Raw genomic sequence first — 12,519 nt, 5'->3', positions numbered from 1 at the left:
AGCTTTGGGTTTCGAGCTTTTTGCACACCTCTAAAAAGCATAAATAATTTGATGGTGAATCAGAAATCAAAGCAATTACTATGAAAATTTATAATTTTTAATTAATAAAGCGAAATCGAAAATTTTTTTCACAAAAGAATATTCCGATTTTCTTAAGATTATAATTTTTTTCTCAATGCTCCTAAAATCATAGTCTTCTTTGTATAGTTGAATAATGACAATTAACTTAATCTTAAAATTTGACGTATATGTTTTGCTTCGTTTTTGAAATATTAATTTTTTAATTGTATTTCGCGCCTCTTCTTCTAGATCAACATGTAGTACCCCTACTCTATACCGATGTCGCCACAATCTTTACAGTAAAAAGAAAAAAATTTCTACCGCCGCGCATCTAGTACTATGCGCATCGTCAATTCCGACTTCCGTTTTCATTCTTTTACTTTATGCCAATAAAGCCACATCAGTTTTTAAAGTATTTTTGAAAAATATGCAAAAAAAATTAAAAAAGGGAATGAAGGAGTTGAAAAATAATTACGAAAGAATACTGAAAGTAACTGGTAAGCATAATTACGAAAAGGTTCTTTGGTCCCACCAATTAACCTATTAAATCTCGATGTGTTCAACACCTAGTGATAGTACATAATCAAGAAATTTCGTTTTAACCTTCTCTACCGTCCAACAGTTTAGAAGTAAATAATGAGAATCTTTAATTAATATTGAGGTGTTCGACACCTCAATATTTTAAGTTTTAAACAAATTTTGGTTCAACCAATATTTGTGTTAAAAAAATTTAGAATATAAACAAAATAATTTAATTATAAACATAATTGACAGGTCATATACCGAGTTCCAGCAGCTCTTCATCTACGGATTCAAGTTCTAATTCAAGAAGATCGTATAGTCGATCCCAGACTCGTTCTCAGAGTCGTTCTCGAAGTCGCTCTAAGAGGCGTTCACGAAGTCCTTCTAGGAGATGTTCAAAAAGTCTTTCTAGGAGACGTTCACGAAGTCCTTTATGGAGGCATTCTAGAGATCGTTCTTATGCCAGTTTTTAAGAAGAAGAAGATCGAATTGGACTTCGCTATTATGATACAAGAAAGTAGATAACATGTCAAATCAAAGTGCGAATAATAACAGCGGGGTAATTAATGATCAAACGCGAAATAAGGAAAATAATGAAACTTCTAAAAATTCTTCTACAGATGACAAACAAACTAAAAAAGAAGGTGATTTCTCGAGGCAATCAATTAATAAAAAAGATCTTTATATATTTGGAAACAGGTTATTTCCAAAAAGAGATCTTGCTCCAGCTGTCCCTGATCGTTTAGCTGACGTTTGGAATGATATTTTACATAAAGGTTTGTCAAAGGATAAAATGAAGAATATGTTAAAAGTATTTACACCTCCGGAGAACTGTGTAAGAATGGATCCGTCGAAATTGAATTTGGAAGTAAAAGCTGCAGTAGATAACACGATTCAAAAAAGAGACGAACGAATAGTAGAGAAACAAGAAAAAATCTCGGCGTCGTTTGCAGGTATTAGCAAGACAATAGGAATAGTTTTTAAAATGAACGTTCCGGAAAAGAAAGAGATTTTGGAATATCTCACTATTGTATCAAAAATTATAGCAGACCTACAACATGATGAGACAATGATTTGCAGAAGCTTGATTTTGAAAAATATTGCAGCTCCGTTGAGAGAGACTCTGAAAGATTTGTCTTTTGATGAATGGTTATTTTCCAAAGATTTACCTGATCAAATTAAGGCAGCCAAAACAATGCGGGTTTCATCCAATGATCTCAAGCCTTTATCAAAAACTTATGGTGACAAGAAAGTTAATTCAAAAAACTTCAAGAACCCGTCCTCACGAGTTCCACCCAAGAAGAAATACTATTCGAGGGGCAACGGGCAGAAGTATCGTCGAGATCAGAGACCGTATCGAGAGAAGCCATCGAATTGGAGTCAGGATCAAGCGAACTTCAAGAAGAACAATTAAAGGTAAAATTATACGCAGGTCGTTTAACTTTTGTTAGGAAAGAATGGACCGAATTAACTTCGAAAATAACCATTTTAAATTGGGTCTCCGGATATAGAATTTCTTTTTTTGACAAAGTGGTACATCATGTTCCTCCGACTGAACAAAATTGGTCAAAGGATAAAAGGTTAAAAGTTGCAGGCCAAATTGAAAAACTTTTGGGTATAGGTGCGATTGAAAAATGCGAACCAGATCCCAAACAATTTTTATCTCGAATTTTCATTATTCTAAGGCCAGATGGGTCAGATAGAGTAATCTTAAATTTAAAAAATTTAAATAAGTTTATTCAGACGGTCCATTTTAAATTAAAAGACGGCCGGACTGTAAGGCAGTTATTAAATCCTGGTGATTTTTTGGCTTCTATTGACCTTAAGGACGCTTACCATCTGGTTTCAGTTGACAAAAGAGATAGATTATACTTACGGTTTGAATTCGAAGGGAATCTGTATCAGTACACTTGTATGCCATTTGGGCTGTGTACAGCCCCGTTTGTATTCACTAAATTGATGAAGCCAGTCATAACTAAACTTAGGGAATCAGGTATCGTGATGGTTATTTATTTAGATAACATTTTACTATTTGGAAGTTCCTTTTTACATTGCCAGGACAATATACGAAAAGCATCTTGTTTGTTACAAAAGTTGGGTTTTGTGATAAATGTAAAGAAAAGTAATTTGATTCCGTCTAGATCATGTAAATATTTAGGGTTTATTTATAATTCTATAAATATGACAATTGAGTTATCGCAAGAGAAAAAAGAAAGAGTTAAGGATCAAATATTAAAATTTTCAAAGTTAAAAAGGAGCAGTATATAATTCGTTTTCTACCCCGAAGGGAGGAAAACGGGTATTTCAGATCTTGCAGGGGCTTGACCTTTCGGAGATTACCTACCGTATCTTTCACTTACATTTGTCCAAATTTTACCTTTTTTGGTTCCCTTTTGGAACTCGAGGGGGCTTACCCCCACTTTGCGGAAGTCTATGTGCCGGCTAGAGCGAAGGGTAGCTAATTTCTCTTCAGTACATATTCTGAAAGAGTCGGCAAGGCCTTGCTCAGGTCAAGCCTCGGCAAGATCTGAAATACCCGTTTTCCTCCCTTCGGGGTAGAAAACGGATTATATTTCAAATCTGTGCCTTCGGCTTGACCTTTCGGAGAGATGTTTGGATTCTGCCGGCGTTTACAGCGTACTGTGATCTAGAATAACCTAATCTATTTAGAAGGAAAAATGAAAAAACAAAAATTTATTTAACTATTTATTTTCAACCCCAAATAAGTTGTTTTAATTCAAATACGAAATGATTCAAAAGAATTGTAACTATAAATTATAGGAATTTTCTTAGCGAAACGAACATGTGTATTTAACATATAAATTGTGTGACGATTTAATTGAACTTATTGTCATTAAAGAGAACATTGAATTAACATTCACAAAACTAACGTAAACTGAGACACTTTTAAACAGGTTCGAAGCTGTTGAATACTGCTGGATTACTGGAAGAAACCTTAGGTTTCTGGACTGATTTACAATAATACTTAAAGAAATTCTCTGCACCTTTCCAATTTCCTCTTTTTAATACTGTATCGAGTGGGACCTCGTTCTCGTAATTGTATGATGCGACTGCTGATCGAACTGAGCCTGGGCTTGCATTGATTCCCAAGTCTGAGAAGATGGTTTTTACCCAACCAGCTATTACCGTTCTCGAAGCTTCTTTCACTTTCCCTCTGGTTGTGATAAAAAGACTAGATAACCCAGGGCGTGCTTTTCTTCTATCATTAGTCACGGTGGTCTCCTCTTCCAAAATGCAATTTTCTGGATTAATAGAAAGGTCGTGTAGTCTTCTTCCCGAAGCCAGCAGAAGTAAGGCAGCTGTATATCGGGACACTTGGAAAATGCTTTCTGTATTTGGAGGGTGCTCTTTTAGCCATTGAAGAAGCACTTCTATATTCCAAACTTCTAACCTTGCGTTTTTCTTCTTTGCTTCACGAATACTGATTGCCTTTAACATGGATTTTACTAAAGGGTGAGAACTCAGTTTTCCTTCGTCCTCCGGATCTGCGAATGAGCTAATGACAGATTTCTTTACTAGGATGGTTCTATATGCTTGCTTCTTTACCTGACATAGAAAGCCTAGGTAAGATGTAAGTTGTTGAGCTGTGGGTTTATATGAGATCGTGTCGTTATTGCTGCACCAATCCACCCATTGTTTCCAGGCAGATGAATAAGTTTTCCAAGTGGAATCTCTCCATGCCGAACACAGCAGATCAATGTCTCCTTCGCTTAATCCGGCTATTAATTCGCTCCACCTCGTACCTTCCAAACCTCCAAACGCAAGTCCTTCACTCCTGGTGGTGGGTATCCTGTCGCTATGTCGACCAGAAATTTGTCCAGGTTCCTCAGCTGAAATGGAGCTGACAGGCTCCTGTTCTTTAGATCTGCTTTCCAAAATGTCTTCTCCCACCGAGGTGCAACAACTAGAAATATTCCTTTTGCCGTCTTCAAGTGTTGAAGAACTCTTGGTATTAAGGAAGGGGGAGGAAACACCCAGGCTAGTTGTACTTCCCATGTTTTGCTGAAAGCATCTACAAAATACGCTTCTGGATCGTTGGCATCTATCGAGACATATTTCTGAACTACTCTGGATTGGTTCGTGGCAAATAAGTCTATTTGCGGAGTTCCCCATTTTTGAAAGACTATCTTTGTTAAGGGATTCAAAAGATGCCAATCCGTTAGAGGCAATCCTCTCGACAGTCTGTCTGCTAGACAATTGTATTGCCCTGGTAGGTAAAATGAGACTAGGCGGATTTGATATTGATATGCTAGCAATAATATTTTCTTGACTAGGTTGTTTAGAATTTGAGATCTCGTTCCTCCCTGTTTGCGTACGTATGCTACCACCGTTTTGTTGTAGGATAGAACCATGATCGTTCTTCCTAGCATCTGACTCTTGCAGCTCGACAGTGTTAACCAAATCACGTACATTTCCTTGCGATTCACATGCCATTACGACTGGGACAGGGACCAGGTTCCCGCCTGCATCAAGTTGCCCATTTGGAATCCCCATCCGTATTCCGACGCGTCCGTTGTCAAAAATTCTGTTGGACTCTTTTCGAAGATGGGACTCGTCAGATGAAGATTTTTTATCCACCACTGACAATCTTCCAAAGCTGACGTTGGTAATGAGAATAGTTTATTTGGTTTTTCCTGAGGAAGACTGCGACACGCTCTTTGCAGATGTCGAGTAAACAGGCGTCCCAGTGGATTCACTGTTGCTGCGAAATTTAGCCTCCCCAGCAACGATGTGGCTTTTGACCAATTCCAATGACTTGTCGATATTATCGGTCGAAGGTCGGTCAAAATTCGATTTCTTTTGTCCCTCGGTAATAGTTTTAGGTTGGACTCTGTATTCCAGATTATTCCCAAGAACTCGATTTCTCTCGTTGGAGTTAGAACTGATTTTTCCAGATTTATAATCCAACCCAACTCGCGAAAGAATGTTATCGTCCATTTTAACTGTTCTCTTAGTGTTGTTTTGTGTTGATGGACCAGCAGAAAGTCGTCCAGATAAACTAGGACTCTTATTCCTCTCTTCCTCAACACGCTTGCCATCCAGTTTGATATTCTCGAGAAGGTTAGAGGTGCTGTTGCCAGGCCAAATGGAAGACATGTCCAGTTGTAAATCTGATTCTTGTATGACAAGCAGAGGTACCTCTGATGACTCTCCTTCACTGGAATGTGAAGATATGCTTGTGAAAAATCGATTTTCGCCATAAAGTCGAACTCTTGATGAAATCGTGGGACCTTTTGATGATTTACTAAACGGAATTTTTTTGGAAGAAGATATCGATTCAGTTGACGTAGGTTGAAAATTGGTCGGAACTGGCCGTTTGGTCTTGATACAAGAAACATTGGAGAAAGGAACCCAGCTTTCCATTGTGCTCTTCTGAGTATTTTTAATTTTAGAAAATTTTTTATTTCCAGGGTCATCTGGGATGATTCTTTTGTTCTGAATTTTTTCTTGTTTTCTACAGAGAAAGGTACTGCAAGGGGCTTCGTTAGAAAGGGAATGTTGTATCCTTCTAGGGTTTTCAGGATGTGATCCGGTGCTCCTTTTTGGCGCCAATAATAAAGGAAACGATTCAGTTGGCCTCCCTGAAATGAGTCATGATCTTCTTTGACGGTAATTCTTCCTGTCAAAACTTCCACGTTTCGATTCTTTTCTTGAATCCTTGTAATTTGTTTTTCGAAAGGAGTTACTCGTTGTAGGGTTGGCCTCCCTTGAAGGGAATTTTGATTTTTGATTCCGTAAACTTCCACAGGAATTTGTTGCATTGTTAGGTCTGAACTTTAGACCGGAAGAATCTTTTTCTTTATACGTTTTTTGAGGAAAACTTTTTTGCTGGAATACTTTATTGACACCTCCTCGTTGATCCAAAAATTTTGACAATGCTTCTTCGTCGAATAAATGAGACTCTGAAGGTGGAATCTCTGCTAATCCTGCAGCATGGTGTGGTTCCTTTAGCATAAAAGCCTTTCTCCTTGTCTCAATGATTTCCGCTCTTCTGGCGCAAACAAAGTGAAGAAGATCGTCTAAAGTCTCCTTCATTGATGATTCACCCGCAAAAGTTTCTTTAATATCGTTGAACGCATCCGGATATTTCTGCGCTAATTTTCTTATTCCATCTGAGATTTTTTCTCTCTGTTTTAACAAGCCGTGAATTATTGTACCATTTAATTCGTCGACCCTTGTCAATAACGTCTGATTGTAGGATTTTTGTAGCAATCCTTCTAGTTGACAGTTTACTTTTAGGGAATTAAACACAGGTGAAGCATGAAGTTTTTTCTGAACATCCTTATAACGAATTTTATTCCAGTTTGTCGTTCCTAGCTTTTGACACTCTAAACCCTGTGCTTTTATCTCCGATGTTGGTGCAGGTATAAGTGGTTCGCTTTCTTTGACCTGAGGAGCCAACGACAATGATTCCAAGTTTATTTGGGATTCTTTTCCCTTTTCAGGTACTGGGATTTTTCCGAGTTCAAGATTTTTCCAAATTGAAGATCTTTGAGATCGATAATCTGAATAATAATAATAATGAATAATCTAGTTCACTAAACTCGGAGTCGAAATCCGATTCTGCCGATCTGTTACAATCAATTTCTGTATTAGGTTGTTTTAATTCATGGATTTTGTCGCACAGTATTTGAAATATGCTTTCCATACGATCCTCGAGAATCGCTATTCTAGATCGTTTTCTTGGTGTTGCGTGGTCCGTAGATGATCCTTGACGTTTCCTTGAATCGCTTTCCTCTTTCTGATTGTCATCGGATTCCGAGCCACTTAAGTCTTTTTTTAAATCACGTGCTGCTTGTTAACGGGAAATGAAAAGGTTCTTAAAAGGTTTAATTGACTCCAAGAATATTTGTGCTTGTCCCACGGATCCTTTTGTTTTATTAACGATCGACGGTGGACTTATAATTAAGGCTCTACAAAAATCCCATTCGAGCATTTGTACTTTAAAATAACGAAACTGTTTTTCTGGCAGACTTACAATTGCTGGGTGAAATGCCCGCGCGATTTGCACTATAGGCAAGGCGAATCTTATTTTGTTTAAGATCTGGGGATCAATACCTTCATCACTTCCAAATAGGTACTCTATAGAGTGATTAATTGTTTTCCAGTTGAGCCATCCTACAGGCAGTGTCTCCTGCGCTACTAACTTCAACCGTTCTAAAATCTTGTCCATGTCCTCTGAGTCAGCAGACTCCTCCAGAAGATCGTTCATGGTGACGAAGTGTGACCCATCTGCCATCTGCGAAAAGAAAATCCCATTAGTTCTTTAAAACTTTAGCTTGCTTGAGATGAATATCTGCAAGCGTATTTGGTTCGAGATAAAGAATCTGCGAATCATTTTACTCGAGGTGGAATGCCTGCGAGTTAATTTTTTCAGAGAAATCTCTGAGGTCAGTTGACACAAGTACCCATGGCGCGGTCAACTCATGCGCCTTTGCCACGGCTGCGGCTGCGCTATTGCTATGGCTGCGTCTACACTATTGTCACGGCTGCGGCTACGGTATCACTGCAACAGTGGTTGTGCTATTGCCACGGATATGGCTGCGGCTGCGGCTCTTGAGCCGTCGAATGGGTCGAATCTGAAAGCAAGTCTTTAATCGGGAATGGAAACTAAAACTTACCTTCTGACTAGATATTCCAAATGATCAACAGTTATGGCTGCACCTTCCACTTAAACTTAATTTATAACGAACGTTACAACAACGTTTGGACTATACAAGCTACTCGAAAAACGACAGCGTACTGAAGAGAAATTAGCGACCCTTCGCTCTAGCCGGTACATAGACTTCCGCAAAGTAGGGGTAAGCCCCCTCGAGTTCCAAAAGGGAACCAAAAAAGATAAAATTTGTAGTGGACAAATGCAAGTGAAAGATACGGTAGGTAATCTCCGAAAGGTCAAGCCGAAGGCACAGATTTAAAATAAGAGAATTTGCAGCCTTTATAGGCACTCTTGGATCTTGTTGTACAGCAACAAGATCGGTTGGGTTTATATGAAGGAATTCGAAAGAGAAAAATATTTAGCTTTGCAAAATAGTAAGGAGGATTTTGATAGTCCAATAATATTATCAAAAAGTTTAGCAGCTGATTTTCAGTGGTGGTTAGAAAAGATTAAAATTGCTAAAAGGCCAATTGCTAATTTTAAACCAGTCATAGAAATTTTTTCCGATGCGTCAAATTCTGTCTGGGGTATATTCCACCACTGCAATCGCGTATATTAATAAGATGTGGGGCACTCAGTTTCCGAAGTCATTAGCTAAAGACGAAAGTCAGTGGACTGACCTATAATATTGTACATTGCGTAACAAGTGTGAACTAGCGGCCTTTTTGGAACGAGCGCTAAGTTTTCGTAACGAGTCGAAATAAAAAATAAATAAAAATAAAAAAATAAATAAAAATACAATAAAAAAAAAGGAAGAAGGCCTCACCGGAGACGAGTTACGAAAAAGAAGCGCGAGTTCCAAAATGCCGCCACACGTGTTGCGCACGATACTTTTCATAACAAAATCATAAAAAGGCGTTGACATTGAAAAGAATGTTGAGAAACGCGTACATAAGACGATGTTGAAGTCCACAACGTTGATCAACGAAAAAAATTTGTTTAATCTATTCGAATATTATTTTTAATTTAATATTTAATTGTATAACAGTTATTATCAGAACATAAACATCAATCTATTTTTTCTAAATATTTTTGTGTTATTGCTGCGATATATTTTATTAATTTACTAAGTAAACAATTTTTTTCGTTGATAAACGTTGTGGACTTTAACGTGGTTACATAAGATTCGGAACACAGAATTACTGTCTGGCGTACTTACAAGCTGATCGCGCGGGGGGTTCAGGGGGTCTCCCCCCGACGGGGTCCACGGGCGGAGCCCCGGTCATGGGGTTCGGGAGGCGAAGCCCCCCCCCCCCCCGACTACAAAAAATCCAACTCAAAAGAATAATAATAATATTCGACATTTCAAAGAATCGCATTTTATAATACCTCAAGCCACCGGACGCGTCGGGGGGCGAAGCCCCCCGAAACCTAGTCGTGTGCTTCGACGTATTAATAAAAATAATATCATTAAAGAATAAAAACAGAATTTTTCACACGAGTGATCGCGAAAAGGAGGTTAGAAACTCCCACATGCACAAAAATGGCGCTTTCTGATAGCAGACGACAGGGAGGAAAGTCATTCATTTTTTCGACCGTATGAAAATAGCGGACGTGTTCTCCCATGGGCAAGAAAATTAGCTGTTCACATGTATTTTTCTTGCCCATGGGAGAAAACGGCCGCCATTTTCATACAAGTCGAACAAGTAAATGACTTTTACTCTCTGTCGTCTGCTATCTGAAATCGCCACTTTTGTGCATTAGGAATAAAAAATATCGTAAGTAACATGGGAATAAAGCAGCCAATTTGTTTACGATGATTTTATTTTATTTATTATGTCGTGTCACAAAAATCACCGTAAAGAAATGGCTGCCTTTATCCTCTTGTTGCTTAATATACTATTAACATTTTGTTAAAATGTATATAAATATATTAAACGTATATAAATATATGAGCGATTCCATGTCAAGTAATCAAGGTAGAGAAAATTTTTTCTCCAATCGTGCATAAACTTGGGACTTTTCCGCTTTTGTAATACTATATCTAGTAATTTTTTGTGAAAATATTTTTTTAATTAGTCCACTATTTTCCGAGGGGGAGGGGGTGAAAGTTTGGGGTTTTACGGTACAATGCTTATTTTGATAATTTTTTACTCTTAAACAATTAAATAAAAAACTTTGTCAGGGTACAGTTTCGATAGATTTTTTCATGCTCTTTCGATTGGCAGTAAGCATTTAAAAAAAAATTTTGACCTAAAAATCAAGATTACAAATAAATTTGACTTTTTATGGGGGAAGGATACGATTATTTTTTTTAAGTGAAAGCTGAGGTTTTTTAATGGAGACCGAGGTGAGTTATAACAGAGGTGACTTGTAACAAAGCCAATTTCTCGAAAGCTATGATGACCTTTTAAAAATTTTGAAAAGCGTGAATTTATTTACATTTTTGATTCACTATTTGATGAAAATTTACTTGACTACCTGAGAAAAGTTTTTAAGATGAATTTAATATGAGTGCAAAAAAATTGCTAAAAGAGGCATTTCACGTCAGAAATATCACGATTTGCAAAGGGTATGCCGATTTTCGCAAAAGTTCGTGGGATTATAGTTCTATATAAGAGACTTCTTTCCCCCAAATTTTTTCAAAATAAATTCAAAATTGTTGAAGATACGCCATTTTGAATTTTAATATTAATTTTATAAAATTTTGAATATCTCGGAATATTGTTTATGGATTTTTATGAAATTTACACATTTTTCAGGTAAAAGTATGTACTTTAAAATGCAAATAAAGTTAATAAAAAAAATTAATTTTTAAATAAAAAAATTTAAAAAAATTTTTTTAAACAATTTTTTGTTTATTTACTCCTCTATGAGAAAAATGTTATTAACATATTTGGATTCCTTATGAATTCACCTTTAATTTCATAAAAAAAAATTGATGGAGACTCAACTGGTTCCGGAGATATTGAGTTTTTTGTAAAAAATAGTCATAGTTACAGCAGCAATGCACGACTGCGGTAACGTACTACGCGACTTGTGCAATATGGTGCTATGGCGCGGCGACGCTTTTTTTTTACAAAAAACTCAATATCTCCGGAACCAGTTGAGTCTCCATCAATTTTTTTTTATGAAATTAAAGGTGAATTCATAAGGAATCCAAATATGTTAATAACATTTTTCTCATAGAGGAGTAAATAAACAAAAAATTGTTTAAAAAAATTTTTTTTTAATTTTTTTATTTAAAAATTAATTTTTTTTTATTAACTTTATTTGCATTTTAAAGTACATACTTTTACCTGAAAAATGTGTAAATTTCATAAAAATCCATAAACAATATTCCGAGATATTCAAAATTTTATAAAATTAATATTAAAATTTAAAATGGCGTATCTTCAACAATTTTGAATTTTTTTTGAAAAAATTTGGGGGAAAGAAGTCTCTTATATAGAACTATAATCCCACGAACTTTTGCGAAAATCGGCATACCCTTTGCAAATCGTGATATTTCTGACGTGAAATGCCTCAAAAGCAAGTTTTCGGCCGAAATTTTGATACTTTATTATTCAACACATATTATTTTTTTTTATTCTAATGTTTACCTTAACCCCTTAACTGCCGGCTGAAAAATACTAAATATGCTTAGAATGCCAAAAATAAAAAATCATTTAATTTGTCTAAAACTTGTTACTCGGGGGTTTTCGGGGGCGCTGATTACGAATCAAATTTACCTGTAATTTGTTACTCGGTAGTTTTCGGGGTTGCTGATGATGAATCTGATGGCGGTTTTTCAAAATTCAATATGGCGGATACAATATGGCGGACGAATTTTTTAAAATTGATCTAATGTACCTGAAATTAGTTACTCAGGGGTTTTCGAGGTCACTGATTACGAAACCGATGCCAGATTAAAAAAAATTTCAATTCAAAATGGCGGATCTAAAATGGCGGACGACTTTTTTTAAAAATTGATCCAATTTACCTAAAATTTGTTCCTTGGTGGTTTTCGAGGTCGCTGACTACGAATCTGTTGTTAGTTTTTCAAAATTCAAAATGGCTAGTATATTTATAAATAACATAAGTCTCCAGGATGCACCCCCAAACAGATGTCAAATTGGGTTAGAGAACGTTGACAATGATTGTCTTGAAATTTATCATAAATTTTACTTTTATAGTTATCCATTATTCATTGACAATGTGCACTTTTTATCTTTTATAAATTGTTTTAATACATAGGGCGTTGTCGGTAGTGGCGGGACAGCGGGTATAGCGAGACACTGTGATATTTCAAACAGCTGTGTTGTCAGTGTTGCTTT

At 36.4% G+C, this 12,519-nt stretch overlaps 1 pseudogene; it reads right to left on the bottom strand.

Annotated features, from left to right (window-relative positions):
* Positions 1–6,195: 6,195 nt before the first annotated feature.
* LOC122510561 lies at positions 6,196–8,042 on the bottom strand (annotated as a pseudogene).
* Positions 8,043–12,519: the final 4,477 nt, after the last annotated feature.

Source organism: Leptopilina heterotoma, unplaced genomic scaffold (assembly GCF_015476425.1).
Source record: "Leptopilina heterotoma isolate Lh14 unplaced genomic scaffold, ASM1547642v1 Lhet_70, whole genome shotgun sequence".
NCBI lineage: Eukaryota > Metazoa > Arthropoda > Insecta > Hymenoptera > Figitidae > Leptopilina > Leptopilina heterotoma.
The sequence above is the reverse complement of the archived record's forward strand: the minus strand, read 5'-3'. Positions and strand labels throughout refer to the sequence as shown.